This window comes from Mya arenaria, chromosome 7 (genome assembly GCF_026914265.1).
Source record: "Mya arenaria isolate MELC-2E11 chromosome 7, ASM2691426v1".
In the NCBI taxonomy this organism is placed as follows: domain Eukaryota; kingdom Metazoa; phylum Mollusca; class Bivalvia; order Myida; family Myidae; genus Mya; species Mya arenaria.
In genome coordinates, this window is record NC_069128.1 from 34676648 (window position 1) to 34703259 (window position 26612).

Below are 26612 nucleotides of genomic sequence, written 5' to 3' on the forward strand. Positions count from 1 at the left end.
TAGTGACAACGCAATATCCGACACAGGGAGTGTGTATAGTGACAACGCAATATCCGACACAGGGATTGTGTATAGTGACAACGCAGAATCCGACACAGGGAGTGTGTATAGTGACAACGCAATATCCGACACAGAATGTGTATAGTGACAACGCAATATCCGACACAGGGAGTGTGTATAGTGACAACGCAATGTATAGTGACAACGCAATATCCGACACAGGGAGTGTGTATAGTGACAACGCAATATCCGACACAGGGAGTGTGTATAGTGACAACGCAATATCTGACACAGGGAGTGCGTATAGTGACAACGCAATATCCGACACAGGGAGTGTGTATAGTGACAACGCAATATCTGACACAGGGAGTGTGTATAGTGACATCACAATATATTGACAACGCAATATCTTACACAGGGAGTACGTATAGTGACAACGCAATATCTGACACAGGAAGTGCGTACAGTGACAACGCAATATCAGACACAGGGAGTGCGTACAGTGACAACGCAATATCTGACACAGGGAGTACGTATAGTGACAACGCAATATCTGACACAGGGAGTGCGTACAGTGACAACGCAATATCAGACACAGGGAGTGCGTACAGTGACAACGCAATATCTGGCACAGGGAGTGCGTACAGTGACAACGCAATATCTGATACAGGGAGTGCGTACAGTGACAACGCAATATCAGACACAGGGAGTGTGTACAGTGACAACGCAATATCAGACCAAATGGAGTGGGTTTGAAATCATCCTCTTCTAGAATGGCTTCATTATGTTTTTACATAACAAAGGACACGTGACTTCACAAGCTGTTAGTCGAATTCTGCAAAAAGCAATAAGAATCAGATACCACCCAGATAACGAGTATGCGCAAGTCAATTGTTACTAGGTCCGGGGAATATCGGGGACTTTGATTTTCGGTCCTCCCGGATCGGCGGGGCCAACTGGAAGGTAAAAACACGTCCGATTTCCCCGGATATCCTCTCGGACCTGTTGGGGGCATGGTAACGATTGACTGGTGCATTACGACCGCAGTACTTATAACCCTTTTTGAATATAAATTATTGTTTTTAATCACAATTCCAATATTGTCTTTTTATATGACCTGATAATAATAACGCTTGAAATATCACTTCATTAAAAAAACGCTATATGACCTGTCTGTGTTAAGATCGGAAACAGGATATGTCGTCATTATATATATCATGCACAATCGCAACAGCTCGGCTAGTATCAAACAGAAGCTTGCCGGAATTGGTCGAGTTGTTACGAAGAATAGCATGCGGTTTCATGAAATAAAACAGCTTTTGTCCCGGCCAAGGATTTCTTGGTCGATATGACATGATATTTCACAGTTAATAATTGCACATTGAACTACACCGATTAAAATTCGGTCAAAATTATCAAAAACTAAGGAATACAGTGCATGGACGTCCAAATGCGTTCGTGTTCGTGTGCTTTGAGCGACTGATATGGAAGGCATAGAAATGATAACCTTATAAAGAAATGACTACATATGGGCTGTGACAGTTCCAGGTCAACCTGGTGCATAACCTTCAAACTCATTGATGATACGGGTATTACCTTTCAGGAGAACTCTGTAAAATATTAGTCGACGTCTTTAAATCTGCAGATTCGTTCCATACACACAGATTCGTCTGTGCACATCAGGACTTCTGTTGAGGGAAGTTTGGAAGTATAATACTCCATAGAAAAGTACATTCGAGAGACTTCAAACTTTCAGTATTCATACATCCAGTTTCAAATACAAAATGGAAGCTTTGCACACATTTCCCAAGCATTTCCTTGATAACAATTGGTCGTTTAAGTCTAGACTCGGACTCTTATAATACTGTAAAAATACTTTTTTTGAAGAATAAACAAATCTTTAATCCATTTTCTATTACATAAATATATGTAATTTATAATAACACATTCAAATAGCAACATAATTCAGCAGCCTTGAACATTAGAAAATGATTGTTCGGGTAGCACTCAAAACACGTAACATAAGGAAAGGATAAGCTAGCGAAACAAACAACATTAGAATGTGGTGCTGACTCGCAATTGAGTTCAGTCGAGCCCCGTTTGCATACATCGCGGTCTGTGATTCGAACCAAACTAGAACGCTTAAAGCACATGTACATCAGATTGGCACAAAAAAGTTTTTGTAGGGAATCTCAGGAGAATTATTAGATTAAATGTTTTACTCTTTGATATCATAATTGTAAACAAGAGGGCCATGATGGCCCTATATCGCTCACCTGAGAGAAAGTGTTTGACCTTTGTACACATGGTCCAAATTATAGCTTAAGAATAAGAAAGTAGGTCAAAAGGTCACCTGCCGATGTCAATATTGATGTTTGCTTTCATAACAAGAGTTATGCATGGAATTCAATTCTTTGAACAATTTTCAAAGGGGACCACCCAAGGAAAATTCCTGTGAAGTTTGGATGAAATTGGCTAAGCGGTTTATGAGGAGATGTCGTTTAAAGTAAAAGTTTACGGACGGACGCCGGACAAATTGTGATCACAAAAGCTCACCTTGTCACTATGTGACAGGTGAGCTTAAAACACCAAACTGATAAAAATCAAGTCGGGGACCGGGTTCAAACCGGTGTCGCCGAAATTGAAGCAAAGAGCTGTATCCACTGTGCTACGAAGGCTTACCATAAACTGTTGGAATATTTAAGCCATATACCTAACTTGGTAATCTCACGTGATAACATCGACTAACAAATCACGCATACGATATGAATTCTACTAGGTAGACATACATAGTAATCATTTAAATGGAAAAAATATGAAAAAAAAACTGCGAAAAAAATAAAATAAATAATAAACCATGTGGTAGTTCAGTAAGTAAGTTGAATGTATTGTAAACATCGATACCAAGATTATGTCAATTTTCGACAATTTTCTTTTTTTCGCTATTTCATCAGTATGAAGATATCGGTCCTTTACACCCACTTTGATGAAACGAGGAATTCGAGTTAAGCGAGTTCGAGCAATCGGGGTTCGACTGTATTTCAAAAGAAAATTGAAACAGTGACTGTCCCAATAGTTTCTCCAAGGCCGGTCCATACATATAAATAGCCGCCGTGATGACGCGTTTTTAGAAACACTTAAAATGTTACATTAGTTAAATGTTTACCCCATACCGAATATTTCCTCACAGCACATTAAACTGAGCAAACCATTAAAGAAAGCCAGTTTCCCACATTTTTGCACAATCAAACAGGGTTGAAGTTTAGAACTTGAACGTATTGTTTTGAATAGGTCGACGTCTTTCCCATAATGCTATGTAACCTAAAAACTGTAATGCCACAGAAAGTCAATCATAGTACTGTTACTCTCAGTTAATGTTCACAGCAAAATTCTTGAACTATTTCCATGCCCACTTATAATGTATTTTAGGACACAGCAAAGGGAAGTAACGGCTATTACTACAGTATGCAGATTGCAATGTAGTTACCTTCCTCAAATAACCACTAAATAAATTGTTTTCACCTATTGACTCGAATTTTTAGGAAATATGTGTAATTATTGACAATAAATGTGGTATTAACATAGTCGGAGTCAAAATTAATCAGTTCATCCAGTTCTGATAAATATCTAAGCTTTATAATATCCAATATATATCGGTACTCTGGTTAAGTAGGAGTCACAGTTTCCCCGCGATTTTAAACCTGGGCAGACTTACCTGCTTTGCGTGGCTATATGCACAGTATTAGCAGTTTACTTAATCCTGCAGAGCCGTCTTCAGTCTTAAGTAACGATTCTTAATAAATACGAAACGAGACATTTTAAAAATCTAGCCCCCTGATTGGCTGACAATGTTGGGTAAACACTATCTTTGGGTTATAAAACTAGTCTTAGCTATAATGCCCAAACACATTCTGACAAACTATGTATACTTGTTTAAAAAGCTACAGGGGGCCATAACTCCTACATTATTTAAGTTGGATTATATAACTTGTACAAAAGAGCACATTGTTACTGTTCAGAACTTGAATTAATCAAGTTTGAATTTGATATATTCAATGATTGTTAAACAATAAATGGATTGTAATTAAATTACATATGAAAAAACCTGTATGATAAGTTTTTGACCTAAGGTGACCGATATTGACAACTGTTCAGAACAACATATTGGCCCGGTTGTTGGAACATTCGTTAAATACATAACGATGAAATTTAGCGTTAAAATGACTAAAATTGCTAAAAATTCCTTAAATACCTTCGTTTAATTTATTTCGCTAAATTTCGGTTGTTGGAAATTTTAACGATAACGAAACCGTTAAATCAGTCGTTAAGTTAACGAATCAGTTAATGAAAACCAAAATGGCTGCCGTAATTGGCCGTTTAGTAAATAATATTTACACCTCAACTTCCATTCCTTAAATGAACTGCCTTTCGGCAATTGCGTTCATCAATCGATGAACGCAACATCTTCGGATATGTTCGGATCGCAATTCATCGCATAACAATATACATGGAAACTATTGATCTTGTTATTGTTTGTATCGTGTCAGCAGGCCCCGTAAAATATGAATCAACATTTTAGAAAATGTTAAGTTATTATATTTTAAACGTTTTGTTGCCAAAAGTGTTTCAATTTTACGTTTAAAGGTGATTTAAAGTGGTTGATCTTTTCCCGTTATTGTGACGTCATTTAAAAAAATGTTTCCGGTAACAGTCGGGTCGTCCTATTTACAGAATGGGTAAGAAAGGATTACCGAAAGATAATCGGAAATGAAATGAAGTACATTTTTAACGTTTCTTGAATAAAATAATGAACTATTAGTGTAAATGTAAGGAATTAATTGCGGGGTTGATGTCATTATCGGGGATATGAACGCAATTGGGCTGGTCAAATTACACGTGTAGTCATTCGGACTCCACATACACATCAACTCCGCAATCCGTTCCTTAATTGGACCACTTTTATCGAAATCTGGATAAGAACCACCCAAGGAACATTCCTGCGGAGTTTAATTGATCTTGTCGTAGTGGTAAAGTTGTTGTTACGATAAAATGTTGACGACGAACAATCCCTCTATCGCAAAAGCTTAAGCTCAAGGAACTTTGCCAGATTTGCATTATATGCAATCCAGAGTGAGCAAACTGTATAAGGTTTCAAAACAATACATGGATTATGCTAACAAGCAAAACCGTAAGCAAAATTATGACTGTTAGGGCGTCTTTTTTTATAAAGTGTAGTACATGATGTAAGTGCTGAGCTATTGAATTAAATGTGATAACATGCAAAACCTAAACCAGACGGAAGAAATTGAATAAAAAAGGAACAAACACTACTTAAAAGACAGTATGGTACCTTTGTATTAAGTTTCAATGCAATTTATCAAGTATGCTATGTTTTCTTACATGCACAACTTAAACAATTTGTTTTGACGTACAAGCCATAATCAACCCAAAAGAACTATAAAATTGGCCTAATCAGAGGTTGGATAGTTGAGTACAAATGTCACAAATAAACTTGGTTATTTGATTGGGATGAACGGTTGAGTATCATTGTATAAAGTCGAAATACAATCAATGCATCAACTAATGGCTGATGTGTGTGCTTACATGCAAAACCTTAATCAGAATGTCCATGTCAAAAGAAAAATGTCCATAATTTGCTTTGTTTTCCTATACGTATAATCAAACAGAATCATTAATAATTATTAAGTTATGTTGGGAACACATATATTTTTTTTCAATCAATACAAGATATACTTGCTTAGATCTTGAATGTATTGTTGCTATTATGCAAATCCTTCAACAAACTGAGACACCAGCCGGCGCTAGGGAAACAAGTGAAGCATTCATTATTATTCTAATATTCCCTAAAAAAGAGTTGTTATTTAAATTCCATCGAGTAGTATTTAAGTTTTCCGAACAAAAAAAGTGACAAAGGGCAGTAGCTCTGCACTGAGCTGAAATAGAGTTATGCTTTTCATACAGTGCATTTCCGCTCATTGTGCTTTAAAAAAAGTTTCATAAAGTTTCATCAAGTAGTTATGTTCCGGACAGGGGAATAATGCCATCTTTATAAGGTATAATAGTGTTATGTATACTTTACTTCCTATCACTGTGCTTTACAATTGTATGTAGTTTAATTAAGTTCTAACCATCACTGTGCTTTACAATTGTATGTAGTTTAATTAAGTTCTAACAAGTATTTTTAAGTTATGGACAAGGAAAAATGTCATACATGGCAATAACTGCGAAAAGCTTAACTTGACTAATAGTTCTTATATAATATACTTACTCTCATTCAATTCTATCATTGAATGAAGCTCCACTGAATTTGATCTAGAAATGTTAAAGAAATGCTCTGGCCCCGAATTCTCGAATCTTCTGAAGTCCCTTTAAACAGGATTAAGCTAAGCTCACTATGTTTGGATTTCAATAAATTGCGTAATGTTTACTTCTTTAAGATATTTTATACTTGAGAAAGGAATTATCATCATGATTATCAGAAGAGGTTTTTATGATTTATCAAAATCTAGTTAAGTATATATTTTGGCATTTTGAAATAAGCTACTTAAGCCTGTAAAACTTAAGTAGTTTCGAGAAATCGGAGCCAGTTGGTTATGAAAAAGTTACAAAGGGCAAACGATCTGTTAGTAGCTTTAACAGTTTCTTGTACACTCTACTTATTCTCATTGTGCTTAACTGTGGTGTGTAGACAGTAGTTGAAATACATCCTGTAGTTTTCAAAAATGATTCTGATCAAGAAACGTAACACAGGACAATAACTCAATTTGCTGAAAGGTCATCAGGAATATGATATGGCTGTTTGTGTGTCACTAAATATTGAGATGTAAAGGTCTCCAGGAACATGATGTGGCTGTTGTGTGTCCCTCTATGTTGAGATGTAAAGGTCCTCAGGAATTTGATGTGGCTGTTTGTGTGTCCCTCTACGTTGAGAGGTAAAGATCTTCAGGAATACGAAGTGGCTGTTTGTGTGTCCCTCTATTTTGACTTGTAAAGGTCCTCAGGAATATGATGTGGCTGTTTATCTGTTCCTCTATGTTGAGATGTAAAGGTTTTCAGGAATATGATGTGGCTGTTTGTGTGTCCCTCTATTTTGAGATGTAAAGATCCTCAGGAATATGATGTGGCCGTTTGTGTGTCCCTCCTTGTAGAAATGTAAAGGTCCTCATGAATACGATGTGGCTGTTTGTGTGTCCCTCCTTGTAGAGATGTAAAGATCCTCAGGAATATGATGTGGCTGTTTGTGTGTCCCTCTATTTTGAGATGTAAAGGTCCTCAGGAATATGATGTGTCTGTTTGTGTGTCCCTCTATTTTGAGTTGTAAAGGTCCTCAGGAATATGACGTGATTGTTTGTGTGTCCCTCTATTTTGAGATGTAAAGGTCCTCAGGAATATGATGTGGCTGTTTGTGTGTCCCTCCTTGTAGAGATGTAAAGGTCCTCAGGAATACGATTTGGCTGTTTGTGTGACCCTTTAGGTTGAGAAGTAAAGGTCCTCAGGAATATGATGTGGCTGTTTGTGTGTTCCTCCGTGTAGAGATGTAAAGGTCCTCGGGAATATGATGCGGCTGTTTGTGTGTCCCTCTATATTGAGATGTAAAGGTCCTCAGGAATATGATGTGGCTGTTTGTGTGTCCCTCTATATTGAGATGTAAAGGTCCTCAGGAATATGATGTGGCTGTTTGTGTGTCCCTCTATATTGAGATGTAAAGGTCCTCAGGAATATGATGTGGCTGTTTGTGTGTCCCTCATTGTTGAGAAGTAAAGGTCCTCAGGAATATGATGTGGCTGTTTGTGTGTCCCTCATTGTTGAGATGTAAAGGTCCTCAGGAATATGATGTGGCTGTTTGTGTGTTCCTCCGTGTAGAGATGAAAAGGTCCTCGGGAATATGATGCGTCTGTTTGTGTGTCCCTCTATATTGAGATGTAAAGGTCCTCAGGAATATGATGTGGGTGTTTGTGTGTCCCTCATTGTTGAGATGTAAAGGTCCTCAGGAATATGATGTGGCTGTTTGTGTGACCATTTATGTTGAGATGTAAAGGTCCTCAGGAATATGATGTGTCTGTTTATGTGTCCCTCCTAGTAGATATGTAAAGGTCCTCAGGAATTTGATGTGTCTGTTTGTGTGTCCCTCCTTGTAGAGATGTAAAGGTCCTCAGGAATATGATGTGGCTGTTTGCGTGTCCCTCTATGTAGAGATGTAGGGGATCCTGAAGAATATGCTTATGCAAGTATAAAACAGATGTATTATTGAATCAAATTAAGTGTTCACTTCGAATATACATTTTATCAACACTATTTAATTAATTACTTTTAGTTTGAAACAGAAGAAGACACAGTGTTTTTCTTTATATATAGAAGAAAAAAACAACAACATATAAGTGAAGAAATTGTACCTTTTAATATTTTTTGTTAAACCAACCAAACGCCCATATTTTCCAAATGTAAGAATGAACAAGAAACGCCGCAATGCGACGAAACCAGGGTTTTAATGATTGACAGAAGAACTTTAGCCTGTGTCTGTTTTCCTATTTTTAATAACAGTGACCTTGACCCTAGGGCCCAAAATGCAATCGATTGAAAGGTATCCATAAACGCTTCCTTTATACTAAGTTGGGTCAGGATATGTCAACCCTAACTTAAGTTATTCAGTTTCAACCATTTTTCTATTTTTAGTAACAGTGACCTTGACCTTGAATCAAGGGACCCCAAACGCAATCTCATGAAAGGTCTCCATAAACTCGTCCTTTATACCTGGTTTTGGTTAAGATTAACCCTTACTAAAGTTATTCAGTTTCAACTGTTTTTCTACTTTTAGTAACAGTGATCTTGACCTTGACTCTAAGGAACCAAAACGCAATCCCATGAAAGGTATCCAAAAACTATTTCTATAGACCAAGTTTGATCTAGATATATCAACCCTTAAAATTATTCAGTTTCAAATGTTTTCCTATTTTTAGTAACAGTGACCTTGACCTTGAACCTAGGGAACCCAAACGCAATCCAATGAAAGGTTTCCATAAATTCTTCATATAGACCAAGTTTGATCAAGATATGTCATCCCTAACTAAAGTTATTCGGTTTCAACCGTTTTTCTATTTTTATTCTATTTTTAGTAACAGTGACCTTGACCTTGACCATAGGGACCCCAAATGCAATCCCATGAAAGGTCTTCATAAACTCTTCCTATAGACCAAGTTTAGTCAAGATATATCATCCCTAACTGATGTTATTCAGTTTCAACCATTTTTCTATTTTTATAACAGTGACCTTGAACCTAGGGACCCCAATCGCAATTCCATGAATGGTCTCCATAAACTCTTCCTATAGACAAAGTTTAGTCAAGATCTGTTATCCCTTACTAAAGTTATTCAGTTTCAACCGTTTTCTATTTTTAGTAACAGTGACCTTGACCGTAGGGACCCCAAACGCAATCCCATGAAAGGTATCCATAAACTCTTCCCACAGACCAAGTTTAGTCAAGATAATTATGTCATCCCTAACTAAAGTTATTCAGTTTCAACCATTTTTCTATTTTTAGTAACAGTGACCTTGACCTTGATCCTATGGACCCTAAACGCAATTTCATGAAAGGTACCCATAAACTCTTTTTATAGACTAAGTTTGGTCAAGATATGTCAACCCTTACTAAAGTTATTCAGTTTCATAGGTGAGTTTGACGCCGCCCGGATGCCGGCCCGAACAACGACGTTCGTCATTCTAATAACCAGGTTTCGCTATGTAAAAGCCCTGGCTATGACAACAGTGACACAGATTCTAGATACGTTGAAACCCAGGCTATGATAAAAGTGACACAGTACCTAGACATGTAAAAGCCTTGGCTATGATACCGGGGGTTACAGTGACACAATACCTAGACATGTAAAAACCCATGCTATGGTAACAGTGAAACAGTACATGTCTAGTTAGTTATGTTGAAACCGAGGTTATGTAAACAGTGACACAGTAAATGTCTAGTTATAGGAAAAGAAGCTCAGAATTTGTTTATACAGATTTCAGATGTCATTCATGTTTTCAATGGCTACAACTCTGTATAAAAATGTTGCAATTAAAACAAATCTTTACTGATAATGATGCCTAAATTTATATTTGTGAAGGGTCATGCAATAAAGCTACCTGTATAGTTTATTAAATTTGGAGTATGATGCAATGTAGCTTCCTGTTAAGTTCCAGTGAATATGGCCCTGTAGTTTAAGAAGAAAGATTTCTTTAAAAGCAAAACAAGAAGTTTGCCAGAATGTTGTTTGTATTTAATCAATCTCGACACCTTAAATTTTTGTAGAAGGTTATCCAAAAAGGTTACCCTAGGAAGATTCCTGTAAAGTTTCACTGAATTTGGACTGGTAGTTTTAAAGATGTTTTTTATAAAGCAAACAGGAAGTTGGTCATTTTGTAAATGTTGTTGGTGATCAATCGTGACTCTTTGTTGTATTGTTTGTAGAAGTTTTATTGAATTTGAAGTGTTAGTTTCAGGGGATATGCTTTTTTAAGCAAAACAGGAAATCAGCCATTTTGATGTTGTTGCTTTTGATGTTGTTGATAAATCATGATTCCTTGTGGTATTTTTGGGTCACCCAAGGAAACTTTCTGTAAGGTATAATTGAAATTGGAGTGTAAGTTTCAGAGGAGATGCTTTTAAAGTCAGTAATTTTGTTGTTGCTTTTGTTGTTGTTGTTGTTTATCAATCGCGATCCCTTGTTGTATTTTTGTAGAGGGACACCCAAGGAAGCTTTTTGAAAATTTTAATAAATTTGGCCTGGAAATTTCAAAGGAGATTATTTTTTAAGCAATTGTTGATTTTGGACGGACAGACCACGGACAAAGACTGATCTGTGATCACAATAGCTCACCTTGGGCACTTGTGAGCTAAAAGGACTGGTATATCAATGGTTTCTTTTGAAATAGGTCTATCAACACAGCAAGTTATATAAGTGTGTGACATTATGATCTAGGAATATGCATGCAATTACTTGAATAAAGCCACAGCAGCACAAAGAAAGGACATTTATATTTTAGGCTTTTCAGAGTGAAGTGGAAAAACATGAGTTCACTATATTGTGAACTAAATTCTGAAATTCACACGATTAAGTTTAAATATGTCGAAACTTTGTTTTGACATACATTTATTTTATAAAAAGGCTCCAATCATCTAATGGATATTTTGGCTTTTCCCTACTCTCAACTCTAGTTGTGAAGATGTAGGTAGGATTGTTATTTCACTTCCTTACTTCTTTATTTCACAATGACCAACACAATTAATATAAGCCTTGAACGTTATTTTCTGTTGGATGGTATAAGGCATACAACAAGAGCTGTCACAGAGACAGCGTGCTCGACAATTCCGCCGCTTTTCAGTGTAAGGATTGAAAAGTTTTGGCCAAACATGCATGGATCACTGTTAGATTAGATTTCAATGCAATTCATGATGTGCTGAGATAATAACATAAATGTGGTCACATTGAAAATTTCAACCACATTTTTTAAGTCTAATAATAAAGGGCAATTATTTGCAAAATACAGTTATATATCTTGGTTATTCAATGAAGTTGAGTGGTTGAATACCATTCTATAAAGTCTCAATTCAATACATCGAGTAGTTGCTTAGAAATTAACCTATGTGTGCTTACACGCAAAACCTTAACCAGAATTTCTATGTCGAATAATAAAGGGCAATCATTTGCATAAAATAAAACTAGAGTTATCTTACATGGTTAATTAAGTAGGTTGGATGGTTGAGTACCATTGTATCGAGTCTCAATGCAATACATCAAGTAGTTGCTTTGATATTGAAATAATGTGTGCTTGCACACAAAACCTTAACCAGAATTTCGAAGTCGAACAATAAAGGGCAATTATTTGCATTAAATGCAAAGTAGATTATCTAACTTGGTTAATTAATTAGGTTGGATGGTTGAGTACCATTGCATCAACTCTCAATGCAATACCACAAGTAGTTGCAGAGATATTAACCTATGTGTGCTTGCACGCAAAACCTTAACCAGAATTTCTAAGTCGAATAATAAAGGCCTATTATTTGAATTAAATGCAATGTAGAGTTATCTTACTTGGTTAATTGAATAGGTTGGATGGTTGAGTACCAATGTATCAAGTCTCAATGCAATAACTCATGTAGTTGCTGAGATATTAATCTATGTGTGCTTGCACGCAAAACCTTAACCAGATCTTTTAAGTCGAATAATAAAGGCCTATTATTTGCATTAAAGGCAAAGTAGAGTTATCTAACTTGGTTAATAAAGTAGGTTGGATGGTTGAGTACCATTGTATCAGGTCTCAATGCAATACCTCGACTAGTTGCTGAGATATTAACCTATGTGTGCTTGCACGCAAAACCTTAACCAAGGGGTGACGCCGACGCCGACACCGACGCTTTGGTGAGTAGTATAGCTCTCCATATTCTTCGAATACTCGAGCTAAAAATGAACTTTTTAGTAAGGATTATATCTTTTTCAAACAGGGTACTTGTATGTTGGCTTTTTTCAAATGAAATATTTCGTTTTCTATTATGCTTTATGTAAAAAAGTTATTATCATTAGGTAGGAGTGTTCAAGTACCTTTAACGGTTTCAAACTATGTGTTTAAACACACTTATGAACAGGAGGCCAATAAGGGCCTATGCTCTAACGGCATGGCTCTTGTGATAATTTTTAATCCAGAGCATGTATGCAAGGGTAAAAGGCAACATACATATAGTTCACGTTATGTGTTTTGGTTACATAAAAATGTTGCACGATCAACATCTGAGGTCAGTTAGTGTTGTTAGCAGATCTCTATTTTTCTCTCTGCATAAACTATTTGAATATGTGCCAAGTAAAGGTCATCTGACAAAAAAATTGCTTAATATTACTGTATTCATGGTCAAATTTTCTGTAGTTTTAAAAATAAGAAGTTGGTCAAAAGGTCAATTATTAAGGGCATTCGAGGACAACATTGGTTCTCATTTGCAAAACTGTAGACATGGTCTAAATATCATTGCTGTAGCTTTAAAAATTAAAAAATCAAAAGGGGTGGGGCCAGCTTTAGCTCAATGGGCATATTTTCAAATGCTTTGCTTGACAGTCATCATATGATGCTCCACAACAAATATCAAAGGTACGAGCTTTGTGGTTTGAAACAAGAGGATTTTGAAAATTTTCTTAAATAAGTTTCTGGAAAAATTGTGACCCCATGGGGCAGTGCCAGCTTTGACCCAATGTTCATAATTTGAACAACCCTGGTAGCAGATCACTAAATTGTGCCTTATTCAAAATAGCAAGTCCAAACCTTTGAACACGTTGGATGACCAGTTATAACCCCAGTGGCATAATTTGAACAAACATTCACAGGCAATTATGCTGAGATGGATGCGCGAAAACACGAACAGTTTTTCAACAATTCCCAAATTAAGTGTACAAACTTGTGAACACTTGGTGTGGGCAGTACTGACCCCGGGTGCATAATTTGAACAATTTGCGCGAAATACAGACAATAGAGCTAATAAATTGGCCTTATGGCTTTCAGCAAGAACAAGGCGGAGTAATTGACAAAATCAACTGCAGAACCAAAAAGCAAGTTGTCTCCCTTTGATCCTAGACTTGACTTTACATGTTAACATGGCTACAAATAGAATTCGCTCATGCAGACCTGACTAAAACTAGGTTAGCTAAACTAGCATTTTTTTTAAACTATCAAGGGCAATAATCTTGGCATTGTTTTGAAAGGAACCAAGCTCAAATATATATTTAAACACTGTACAAGTTTCATAGAAATACAAGCAAAACTAAAGATTGTATCGTGTTCACAAGCAATTGTTTACAGACGCATATACTACGTACACATAACCATCTCATAAGCTCTTTGGCCAGTAGATCTAAAAACAACAAAGTATAAAAAGGGAAAGGTCAGTGCCTATTTGGTATGTTGGGTTGGGTAGGCAAAACTAATGGGTTGGGTTGCCAAAACTAAATGTTTTTTTTTGTTTTTTTTCCGAGGCCTAATTGGTCAGGAATTATTGTGGGCTTATTTGTTTTTAAATAATAAGGAGGGTTTTTTTTATATGTTTTGTGGCCAAGCTGACAGAGAATGTTCTAGTAGAAGAGAATGTGTAGTAGACATATATAGGACTGCAGGGACACACCCACTACATGGAAGACACACGTTTAATGCAATCCAATTACCTTTTAGTTCTTGAAAGAAAATCTAAATATATAAAGTGTTCTTTTCTAATGGAGAAATATAAGTTAAAGCAGAATGGTTGCAAAATCACTCAATATATGTTTCAAAACTAGGACAGAAAAACAAAAATATGGCAGTGATTAAAAATATATTAACAAATTACATAGACCATGGTTGCCAAAGACTATTAATATTAACTAATGCTTAAAAGTCACTCAACTGCAAAAATGTAAATAGATATAGCTTGTTACCTATTACATAAAACAAACAAAACATTTTATTACATAAAAAAACAAAACAATGTCATATAAATCTCCAAACCAAATAATAAGAATAGCAAAAAGAACAGGCTTCAAACAAATAGCAGAACTACCAAAAAGAGCCAAAAACAAACCTTAAAACACTGACTTCACACATTTAACATGTCATACATAAAAGAGCGTAAACCAAACTAAAAATATACCAGACTTCATCTTTACAGCATGGTTGCCATGGGGAGCCAAAAACAAACTAACAATACAACAGACTTCACATTTATAACAGGGCTGCCACGAGGAAACAATAAAATCTAACAATACAAATGGCTTTAAAACCATATGAATTTTACAACAAAAAGAGAAAAACAAACTAACAATACACAATAATCCATACATATAGCAAGACAACCATAACAAACAGCAACCAACATACAATCTTACAATACACCAAATCATACTAATAGCAATCGAGGCTACCAAAAAACCAAAACCAAACTAACAACACAACAGTCTTCATACATATAACAAGAATTAACTAAAACAATCAAATTCCTTTAAACATATAAAAAGTTAACAAGCAGACCATTAAAACACTCTAACAATACAACAGAACGTGTGTATAAAGCATGGATTCTGTAAAGAGCAAAAAGCAAAAACAAATACTTCATAAATTATATGGCATGGCTACTTTACAATTACAAACACAAATTGTGATGCATCAGCCTACAATTCCATAAAATGACAACCATAGAAAAATAACAAAGAAACAAACAAAAACAATACAGAGCCAAAAGAAGACAAAAAGTTCAACTACATACAAATAGCATTGCTATAATTAAAGACTTAATTTCCCAGATTTCATACAACTAGAATGGCGCACTACTCTAAAACAACACTTAAAAATAGTTACAATTTCAACACACTTCATACCCATCATGGGTACCATAACAGACAAAAACAAACTAATATTACTATATGCTCTAAGCAAGGAAGCTTACCATAAAAAAAAACATAATAAAAGTACCAACACATTTTACCCGACACATGTGGCCATAAACAGGGGAAAAAACAAACTAAAAAATCACAATACACATACATATAAAAGACTTCTATTTCATGATCAGATTAACAATACAGTGTCACACACAATAAGGTACAACAAACCTTATGCATGAAACATGGTTTTAATAATGTTACACCAATTAACTAACAATAAATCAGACTTCATACTATTTGCATGGCTTCTTCAAAGAAAAAAAACAGTAAAATACACACAACTTCATATATAATTGTTTTAAACAAAACATGGCAATTTAACATATCAAATACATAATTATGGTTTTGCTACTAATAAACCCCAAAACAAACTTAGATTACACACACCTTTTACATATAGAAAAGCTATCATAAAAAGACAAAGAAGCATTTCTCAAGACTTCATTCAAATAGCATGGCTGAAATAAAGAGCCAAAACAAACTTACAACACAGCATACTTCATAAATACAGCATGGATATAATAATAAGAATAAACAACAACAATACAACACAAGTCATACACAGAGGAAGGCTTTCACAAAAATAGCAACACAACATATTAAATACATGTTACATGGCTACGAAAGACACTATAACAAACTAACACTACACCAAACTCCATACACAGAAAATGGCTTTCATAAAATACAAACAATATAAAAATACAACATATTTAACCCATGTTACTATGAAGCATGGCCACCATAAAGATAAAAAGATAACAATACATAAGCCTTCATACGTTTAACATGGCCACAATGAAGAGCCAATAAGAAAACAACAATACACATATTGCAAAAATAGGGCATCCAAGAAGGAGCCAAAAATAAACAAACAACAAAATCAATACATGTAGCCTGGTTATCATAAAAAATAAAAACCTAACAATGCATCATCATCCATACATATAGCATGGCTGACATAAACTGACAATAATCAAACATACAATACACAATATTTTATACATAAAGCATGTATACAATAAAGAGCAAAACAATTCTAACAGTATTCCAGACTTCATACATATAGCCATAAAAATCAAACTAACAATACACAGGCACTTATATAAATATATAAATGTTATTATATATTAAAACACAAAATAACTAACAACACAACAGATAACAAAGCATGGCTACCATAAAGAGCCAAAACAAGCTAACAAGGCTATAATAAAGAGATAAAAAACACGAACAATATACCATACTTCATACATTTGATGTAGCATGGCTACAGTGAAAGGTCAAGCACAACCTATCAATACACCATACATATATATATATATATATATATATATATATATATATAACATGGTTATATATAAGAACCTAAAACAACCTAACAGTACACCAGACTTCATTCATTTAATATGGTTACAATAAAGAACCAAATACATGTACAACCTAACAATACCTCAGACTTCATACAGGTAACATGGCTACCATAAAGAGCCAAACATAATCTATCAATACAACATATTTCATACATAGAGGAAGACTATAATAAAGAGCCCAAAACAATCTCATATTACCCCAGACTGAATACATGTTGCATGGCTTTAATAAAAAGCCAAAACAAACAATACACCAGGTTTAATAAATAAAAACGATAACATTCTAATAATACAATATTATAATACTTCATACATATAGCATGGCTGCAATAACATGCCAATTGTAGTCAAACTTGCACTACAACAGACGTTATATGCATAGCATGGCTACAATTCATAGTTTTTAAAACTTAAAAAAAAACAATACACCAAACTTTAAACATGTAGGATGGCTACCATATAAAGCCCAAACAACAAACAATATGCCAGAATCTATACATAGATATTGCATGGCTACAATGATAGTACAAAAGCAAACTTACAAGACAACATACTCCATCCATTTGGTATGGTATTAAGGTAAAAAAAACAAAACTGGGAGGGAGTTTTAAATAATCAACATAAATCAAAACATATACCATAAAATATAAAGATCTAAAACAATCAGTATGGAGCCAAATCAAACGTAAGAATAATGTGTATAAGTTGTAATGGCCTATAAGAAGATGCAAAGAAAAACTTACAGTACATCATACTAAATGCATAAAGCTTGGCTTTACAAAGAGTAAAAACAAACTTAAGAGTTCAACAGACTTCATACATATGGCATGGCTTCAACGAGTCAAGCCAAACTTACGATAAAACAGACTTCATACAAGCATCCGCTTAGCAAAGAGTAAAAACAGACCATTAATACAATAGGATTCATAAATATACATGGCTAAACAAATGGAAAAAACAACAAATTTACAAAACAGCAGATTTCAAAAACACAGCATGGCTTTACAAAAGGAAAAACAAACTTACAATACAACAGACTTATACAAACAGCATGGCTTAACAAACAGTAAAAACAAACTACAATGCAAAAGATTTCATACATACAACATGGCTTTACTAAACAAACTTACAATACAACAGACTACATACAAACAACATGGCTTTACAAACAGTAAAAAACAAACTTACAATGCAAAAAAATCATACATACAGCATGGCTTAACAAAGAATAAAGAGAGTAAACTTACAATACAAAAGACTTACAATACAAGAGCCTTAATACATACTTACCATACAACATGGCTTTACAAAGAGAAAAAACAAACTTATAATACAACATACTTCATACATACAGCATGCCTTATCAAAGACTTTACAAGGAGTAAAAACAAACTCACAATACAACAGACTTCATACATACAGCACTACATACATATATACTTCATTCATACTATTTACATTTATAATATACAATATAATTAAACGAGTACACTAAGCTAACATTACAGCATGGCATCACATACAGTAAAAACAAACTTACAATACAATAGGCTTCATAAATAAACATGGCTTTACAACAAGTAAAAACAAACTTACAATAAAACAATGTTCTAACATAGAGCATGGCTTAACAGAGTAAAAATCAATCTCACAAAAATACTACAAATGTTATACATACAGCATGGCTTAACAAAGAGTAAAAAAACAATCTTCCAAAAATACTACAAATGTTATACATACAGCATGGGTTAACAAAGAGTAAAAAAACAATCTTCCAAAAATACTACAAATGTTATACATTCAGCATGGCTTAACAAAGAGTAAAAAACAATCTTCCAAAAATACTACAAATGTTATACATACAGCATGGCTTAACAAATTGCTAAAAAAAAATCTTACAAAAATACTACAAATGTTATACATACAGCATGGCTTAACAAAGAGTAAAAAACAATCTTACAAAAATACTACAAATGTTATACATACAGCATGGCTTCACAAAGAGTAAAAAACAATCTTACAAAAATACTACAGATGTTATACATACAGTATGGCTTAACAAAGAGTAACAAACAATCTTACAAAAATACTACAAATGTTATACATACAGCATGGCTTAACAAAGAGTAAAAACAATCTTACAAAAATACTACAAATGTTATACATACAGCATGGCTTAACAAAGAGTAAAAACAATCTTAAAAAATACTACAAATGTTATACATACAGCATGGCTTAACAAAGAGTAAAAAACAATCTTACAAAAATACTACAAATGTTATACATACAGCATGGCTTCACAAAGAGTAAAAAACAATCTTACAAAAATACTACAGATGTTATACATACAGCATGGCTTAACAAAGAGTAACAAACAATCTTACAAAAATACTACAGATGTTATACATACAGCATGGCTTAACAAAGAGTAAAAACAATCTTACAAAAATACTACAAATGTTATACATGCAGCATGGCTTAACAAAGAGTAAAAACAATCTTACAAAAATACTACAAATGTTAACATACAGCATGGCTTAACAAAGAGTAAAAACAATCTTACAAAAATACTACAAATGTTATACATACAGCATGGCTTAACAAAGAGTAAAAAACAATCTTACAAAAATACTACAGATGTTATACATACAGCATGGCTTAACAAAGAGTAACAAACAATCTTACAAAAATACTACAAATGTTATACATACAGCATGGCTTAACAAAGAGTAAAAAACAATCTTACAAAAATACTACAGATGTTATACATACAGCATGGCTTAACAAAGAGTAACAAACAATCTTACAAAAATACTACAAATGTTATACATACAGCATGGCTTAACAAAGAGTAAAAACAATCTTACAAAAATACTACAAATGTTATACATACAGCATAGTTACATAGAGTAAAAAACAATCTTACAAAAATACTACAAATGTTATACATACAGCATGGGTTAACAAAGAGTAAAAAACAATCTTACAAAAATACTACAAATGTTATACATACAGCATTGGTTTAACAAAGAGTAAAAAAACAATCTTACAAAAATACTACAAATGTTATACATACAGCATTAGTTTACATAGAGTAAAAACAATCTTACAAAAATACTACAAATGTTATACATACAGCATTGGTTTACATAGAGTAAAAAACAATCTTACAAAAATACTACAAATGTTATACATACAGCATTGGTTTACAAAGAGTAAAGACAAACTTACAGTAAAAGTTATGCAAAGGACTTCTTATATATACCATGGCTTTAAATATAGGAAAATCAACCTTACAATACAACATTTTCTTTACTTACAGCATGGCTTTACTAACAGTAAAAACAAACTTACAATACAACATATTACATACATACAGCATTGCTTTACAAACAGTAAAAACAAATTACAATTCAATAAGCCTCATACATACAACATGGCTTTACAAAAAGTAGAAACAATCTTACAACACAACATACTTCATAAATACAGCAGTTCTTTAAAAGCAGTAAAAACAAACTAACAATAAAACAGACATCATACAAACATACATCATGCCTTTATAAACAATAAGAAACAACTTTACAATGCAACAGACTTCATATTTACAGCATGACTTCACAAACAATAAAAACATTTTACAATATAAAGGACTACATAAATATAGAATAGCTTCACAAACAGTAAAGCAAACTTACAATACAACAGACTACATACATACAGCATGGCTTTTTAAAGAGTAAAAACAAACTTACAATACAATAGACCTTATGCATACAGCATAGCTTCCAAACAGTAAACACAAACGTACAATACAACAGACTCCTTAAATACAGCATGGCTTTACAAACAGTCAAATAAACTTACAATACAACCAACTTCATAAATACAGCATTGATTTACAAACAGTGTATCATCCATGCAATACAACAGACAACATGCGTGAAGCATGGATTCACAAACAGTAAAACAAACTTACAATACAAATGACTAACAATACAAAAGCCTTCATGCATACTTAACACACATCATGGCTTCACATGAGTAAAAACAAATTTACAATACAACAGACTTCTTACATACAGCATGGCTTTACAAACAGTAAAAACAAACCTACAACACAAAAGACGTATATCATATAGCATGGCTTTACAAACAGAAAAAACAACAAATTACAATACAACATAATGCACACATGCAGCATGGCTTTACAAACAGTAAAAACAAATAATGATACAACAGACTTCTTACATGGTTTACAAACTGAAAAACACTTACAATACAAAATACTTCATACATATAGCAGTGCTTTACAAACAGTTAAAACAAACTAGCATTATAACATACTTCATACCTATAGCATGGTTAAACAAACAGTAAAAACAAACTTACAATACAACATACTTCTTACATATAGCATGGCTTTACCAACTGTAAACAAGAGGCCCAAAAGGGCATATGCTCTACTGACATGGCTCTTGTGGTCATTTCAATCCACAGCATGTATGTATGGGTAAAAGGCAACAGACATATAGTTCACATTTTGTGTTTGGGTTACCTGAAAACATTGCACGTTTAACATCTGAGCCCAGAAAGAATTGTAAGCAGAATAGTTGCATGAACTATTTTAATATGTGCCAAGTAAAAGTCATCTGACAAAAAAAATGCTTTCAAAACTGTACTCATGGTATTTTTTTGGTAGTTTTATAAATTTAAATGAGTTGGTCAAAAGGTCAAAGTCAAGGGCATCCGAGGACAACATTGATCGTTTGAACAAAGATTCACAAGCAATTCTGCTGAAATGGATGCAAAAACACACAAAAAGATTTTCAAACCTATCCCAATTTAATTTTACCAAAACTGTGAACCCTGGGTGCGGCCAGTAATGACCCCAGGTGCATAACTTGAACAAACATTCACAACCAATTTTGTTAAGATGAATGTGCAAACTACAGACACTTAGAGCTAAAAAACTGGCCTTTTGGCTTTCAACAAGAACAGGGCAGAGTAATTGACAAAATCAACTGCAGTACAAAAAGCAAATTCTCTCCCTTAGTCCTAAACTTGAGTTTTCACATGTTAACTTGGTTAAAAATAGAATTCGCTCATGCAGACCTGGCTAAAACTAGGTTAGCTAAAAATAGCATTTCTTTAATTTAAAACTTTCAAGGCCCTTTATCTAGGCATGCATATCCGGATATAGCCGATTTTCGAAAGGAACCAAGCTCTAATTGATATCTAAATACTGTACAAGTTTCATCGAGATACAATCAAAACTGAAGACTGTATCGCGTTAACAAAAAAATGTTTACAAGAAATTGTTTACAGACGCACTAACACACGGACGCACGCACGGATGCACATACTACGTACACATTACCATCACATAAGCTCTTCTTGCCTTTGGCCAGTAGAGCTAAAAGCTAACGTACAACAGACTTCATACATACAGCGAGGCTTTATAAACAGTTAAAAGAAACTTACAATACAACAGACTGCATACACACAGCACGGCTTCACAAACAGTTAAAACAAACTAACAATACAACAGACTTCATTCATACAGCGCGGCTTCACACACAGTTAAAACAAACTAACAATACAACAGACTTAATTAACCAAGCTGATATTAAAATGCAATTCACTGCATAAGCCAAAAACAAATTTACAGTATACTTCCTCAGATAATAGAACATAGACTATTGCTGCCTAAATGAGCCAAAGCATTCAATATCACTTGATACATGGCTTCTTGATGCAGGAATTATGGCTTTAAAGAAACCAAAAACAAACCAACAACACTAACACAAAGATTTCAAGTTTAACACAAAACACAGGAAAAACAAGACAATATATGACACAAACTAACTTATATACACCAAAGTGCTATTTAGAGGAGCCAAAACAACCTGACGTAACATTAACAACATAAGCTTAAAGCTTCATTTAGTTGGCTATTATAAATAAAAAAAAATAAATAAAGCCAAAACACCACACTAAAAATCATGATATAAAGAAACTGAGGCTTCCAAAACAGAACTTAGAATACATAAAAAACTTAAGACACTTGAGCACAATCATGTCATACACTAACATTGGTTACCATAAAAATAGCTAAAAACACAGCAAATATAAAACATTTTTTCCGATATAGATCTTGCTATAAAATGAGCATTAAAACACAATTAAGACAACATCATTCAAGTCACTCAATACAAGTACTGTGGCTACAATACAGGCACAAGTTTAAAAATAAACAACACTACTCTAATAGTATGCATAGCATAAACCAAAGTTGAGCAAAAATATTTTTCATCAAAGCATAATACATTTACCATGACTAACATTAAAATTACAATAAAATCCTGAAAAACATATATCATGGCTCAAATCAGAAAGGCAAAGTAGTTCTAACAATACAAAGAAGAGTAGAATGTTACTTTGCATGTTTATGAATGTTGTTGCACCTACTTTTGAACAAACACAATCCCCATGAAAAAAGAATGTGAGTGAACAATAATATATTTATAAGTCTGTTGATTGTGAAGTTTTTGGCCTTTGATAATGAAATATATTTAGATTTAGTTTCAAAGAACTTACTTTATAATTTGTAAGATTGAGATTTTCTGTACACCTTTTGAGAATACAAACAGGACGTTATGCACTAATAATGTACCTCGTAATAATATACCTCGTAATGAAAGATATTGTTTATGTTGTAATCGTAGGGACATAGAGGATGAATATCACCTCATAAGTATTTGTCCATGATATCATCAGTTACATGTAACTTATATAAAACAATGCTGTATATAATGTATATATTCCATCTGTATTCAAATTCCATCAGTTATTGGAATCATGTAATAAAAGGATGCTATGAATGTTTGTAAATATATTAAAGAATCAAGTGTTATACTCAACTCACTTAATAATTTAACTTGATATAGTAGCTCTGAAACATACCCTCACTGCCAAAGTTAACATATTACTTATTTGGTATTCAATTTACATAGTATGTTTGCTTATTTCATATTTCATTATATTCTGTTTGTAAGTTTAGACATGTGGCATGTTTATATGTATAACTATATGTATTATGACATTTACACTTGTAAAAGTCAAATAAACTGTCTGTTCTATTTGTTCTTCTAGGTCCTTTCGTTAATGAAGTTTATGGCTTCTTATAGATCCTTCTTTGAATAAAGTTTTAGACTTCTTGTAGATCCTTTCTTGAATGAAGATCTTTAATACTTTGAGGTCATTTCAAAATGAAGATCTTTGCTTCTTAAAGGTTCTTTCTTGAATGAAGTTCTTGACTTCTTGTTATGGTTTCTTTCCTGAATGAAGTTAATCGTTTCTTGTACATGTAGTACCTTTCTTGATTAAAGTTCTTGACTACTTGAAAGTCTTTCCTTGAATTAAGTTCTTGACTTCTTTTATGTATGTCCTTGAATAAAGTTCTTTCAAGAATTAGGTTATTACATACTTTAAATTCCTTTCTTAAAAGAAGGTAGTCACTACCTGCTTGTGATCTTTTGTTATTTTAATTGTTTCAACTCTAATCCCAACCAGGGGTTTGACTATGGTCTCAAAGAAATATTAAATTACTGCAAACATTAATGTATACACAAATTTATTAATACAGACTCACCTTAAGACCACAATAAACAATACACCAAAGGCTACCAATTAAAGAATAAGGTTTTAGTGGCAGGTTTGCGGTTTGGTACTGGGCTTGTCCATGCAGTTTTCAGCATTAGAAGAAGAGAAGAAATGGTGCCAGAAGAAAGCGGATGATTGAAATATCCTTTGATTGATGTATAGTGACTTTGTAACATCGGGAAGGACACACACACACATATGTTGAATGTGTTATATTTGGAAGGACAACGAAATAAAAAAGGACACAGTCATATTGAGACTGTGGATTTGTCTTGAAAGACACAGACATAAGGTGACTGTGGTTATATCTTTAAGGACATAGACATATGGTGACTATGGTTACATCTGGAAGGACACAGCACTAATATTCAAATGAAACTACTAATGGCCAGACATGATTTTTGCTAGAAAATAAAAAATAGGGCTAAAAATTAAAAAAGGGCTAAAACACTAACCCAAATTACTTTATCTATGATATACTAATACATCTATTTTATGCATCATCTATGATTCTTTTAAAATGTATACAAAAACTACCTATGGTCATTCACGGCAGGGTATCACAACTTGATGGTTAATGAAGCTTATTTGCGGGGTTTCTGAGCAATTGATACTATTCATTATGTTTCATTTTTGTTAGTCTATTTTAGTTCTTAATACATTTCTATTGATTCTAAAATTTCAAATTCCATCAAGTTAACAGAGCCCTGAAGGCCCTGTATCGCTCACCTGATCCAGATTCGAACTTGCCTAAAGCTAAGCAATATAAACATTCTGACTAAGTTTCATGAACATACAGTCACGAATGTCACCTCTAGAGTGCTAACAAGGTTTTCCTATAACTTGACATAATGAACTAGTTTTAACCACACATAACCCGGATTAAATATTGGCTTAGAAATTATTAATATAAACATTCTGACCAACTTTCATGAAGATACAGTTATAAATGTGATCTCTAGAGTGTTATCAAGCTTTTCCTTTTCTTATTAACGTGACTGGTGCCTCCTACCTTGAACTCGTTCCTGCATTATTTACTGCCTTTGGTCAATTCTTCAATTCTTTCACTGCCCATGGTAAGTTATGATATTGTCCAATGTTGGTTATATCGGCTTATACAGTAGGTTCTATCAGCATCCATGGTTGTTTCTATCAACATCCAGGGTTGGATTTACCAGTGTCCATGCTTGGTTCTATCAGCCTCAAGTATCCATGGTTAGTTTTCAGTACGCATGAAAGACTAAAAACAGAACATTTTGGTCATGCCATCTAGTTTTCCATATACCATGCTATGTCCTATCTAATCATACAAGTTCCTTTCTACATTATGCAACTAAAAGTCAACCTTTTAAGTTTAAACCACTTGTCCCCTAAGTACTTCCATGAAAGGCCAAGTTAAAAACAAAAACACATGGCCTGAAAGAGTTTTATAAGGCCACCTTAGGAGCACTTCTGTTAAACAATCTGGCCTGTTGTTAGTGGAGAGTAGATTCCATTGATTTATCGTTATATAGTGAATCTAGCCCTGCATAATGTTGGCAAAGGTTAATGCAATCCAACATAGCTTGAACAAAAAATATAACAAAAAAAAGGACCTTTAAGTTGTAATTTATATAAACTGTATACAATTACTGCATTGATGTTTACCTTTATCTTTTACTTAAGTGTATGCTGACCATCCCTGACTGTCACTGCCACTATGGCCATCCAACCACAATTATTCTAAACCTTTCAAAACCTAAGGTTATTCTAACTAAAGATTGCTTTTTTGAAAATGCGCTTGTCCCCGCTATTGTGTGTTGGTATCTGAGAAAAAATAAATGATGAACATGAAATTGTAATTTTGGACTGGAGATGAACCAAAGTGAAGTTTATTCAACCGTATTATATTTTAAGCGAAAAAGAGTTGTTGATTAATCCTGGAAAATGTAAACAAATTTGCTTGTTTGAAGTTCCTGGGCGCAAGCGTTATTCAATTATTGAATGGAAACCATTTTTTCAGCTCAATATAATCATGACCGTGACCTTTGACCTACTGATCATAAAATCAATAGGGGTTAAAGTGTTTCTCGAGTTACTGAGCGGTAATCTTTCTTCACATCAATGTCAC

General features: G+C 33.8%; 1 long non-coding RNA gene across 1 annotated transcript; it reads right to left on the reverse strand.

Annotated features, from left to right (window-relative positions):
* Window positions 1-1928: 1928 nt before the first annotated feature.
* On the reverse strand, window positions 1929-26198 carry LOC128240085 (uncharacterized). The gene is made up of 3 exons (XR_008262040.1): window positions 26150-26198; window positions 25515-25742; window positions 1929-8228 (listed from the first exon to the last, which is right to left on the reverse strand). It is a non-coding gene; the product is annotated as an uncharacterized LOC128240085 (long non-coding RNA).
* Window positions 26199-26612: the final 414 nt, after the last annotated feature.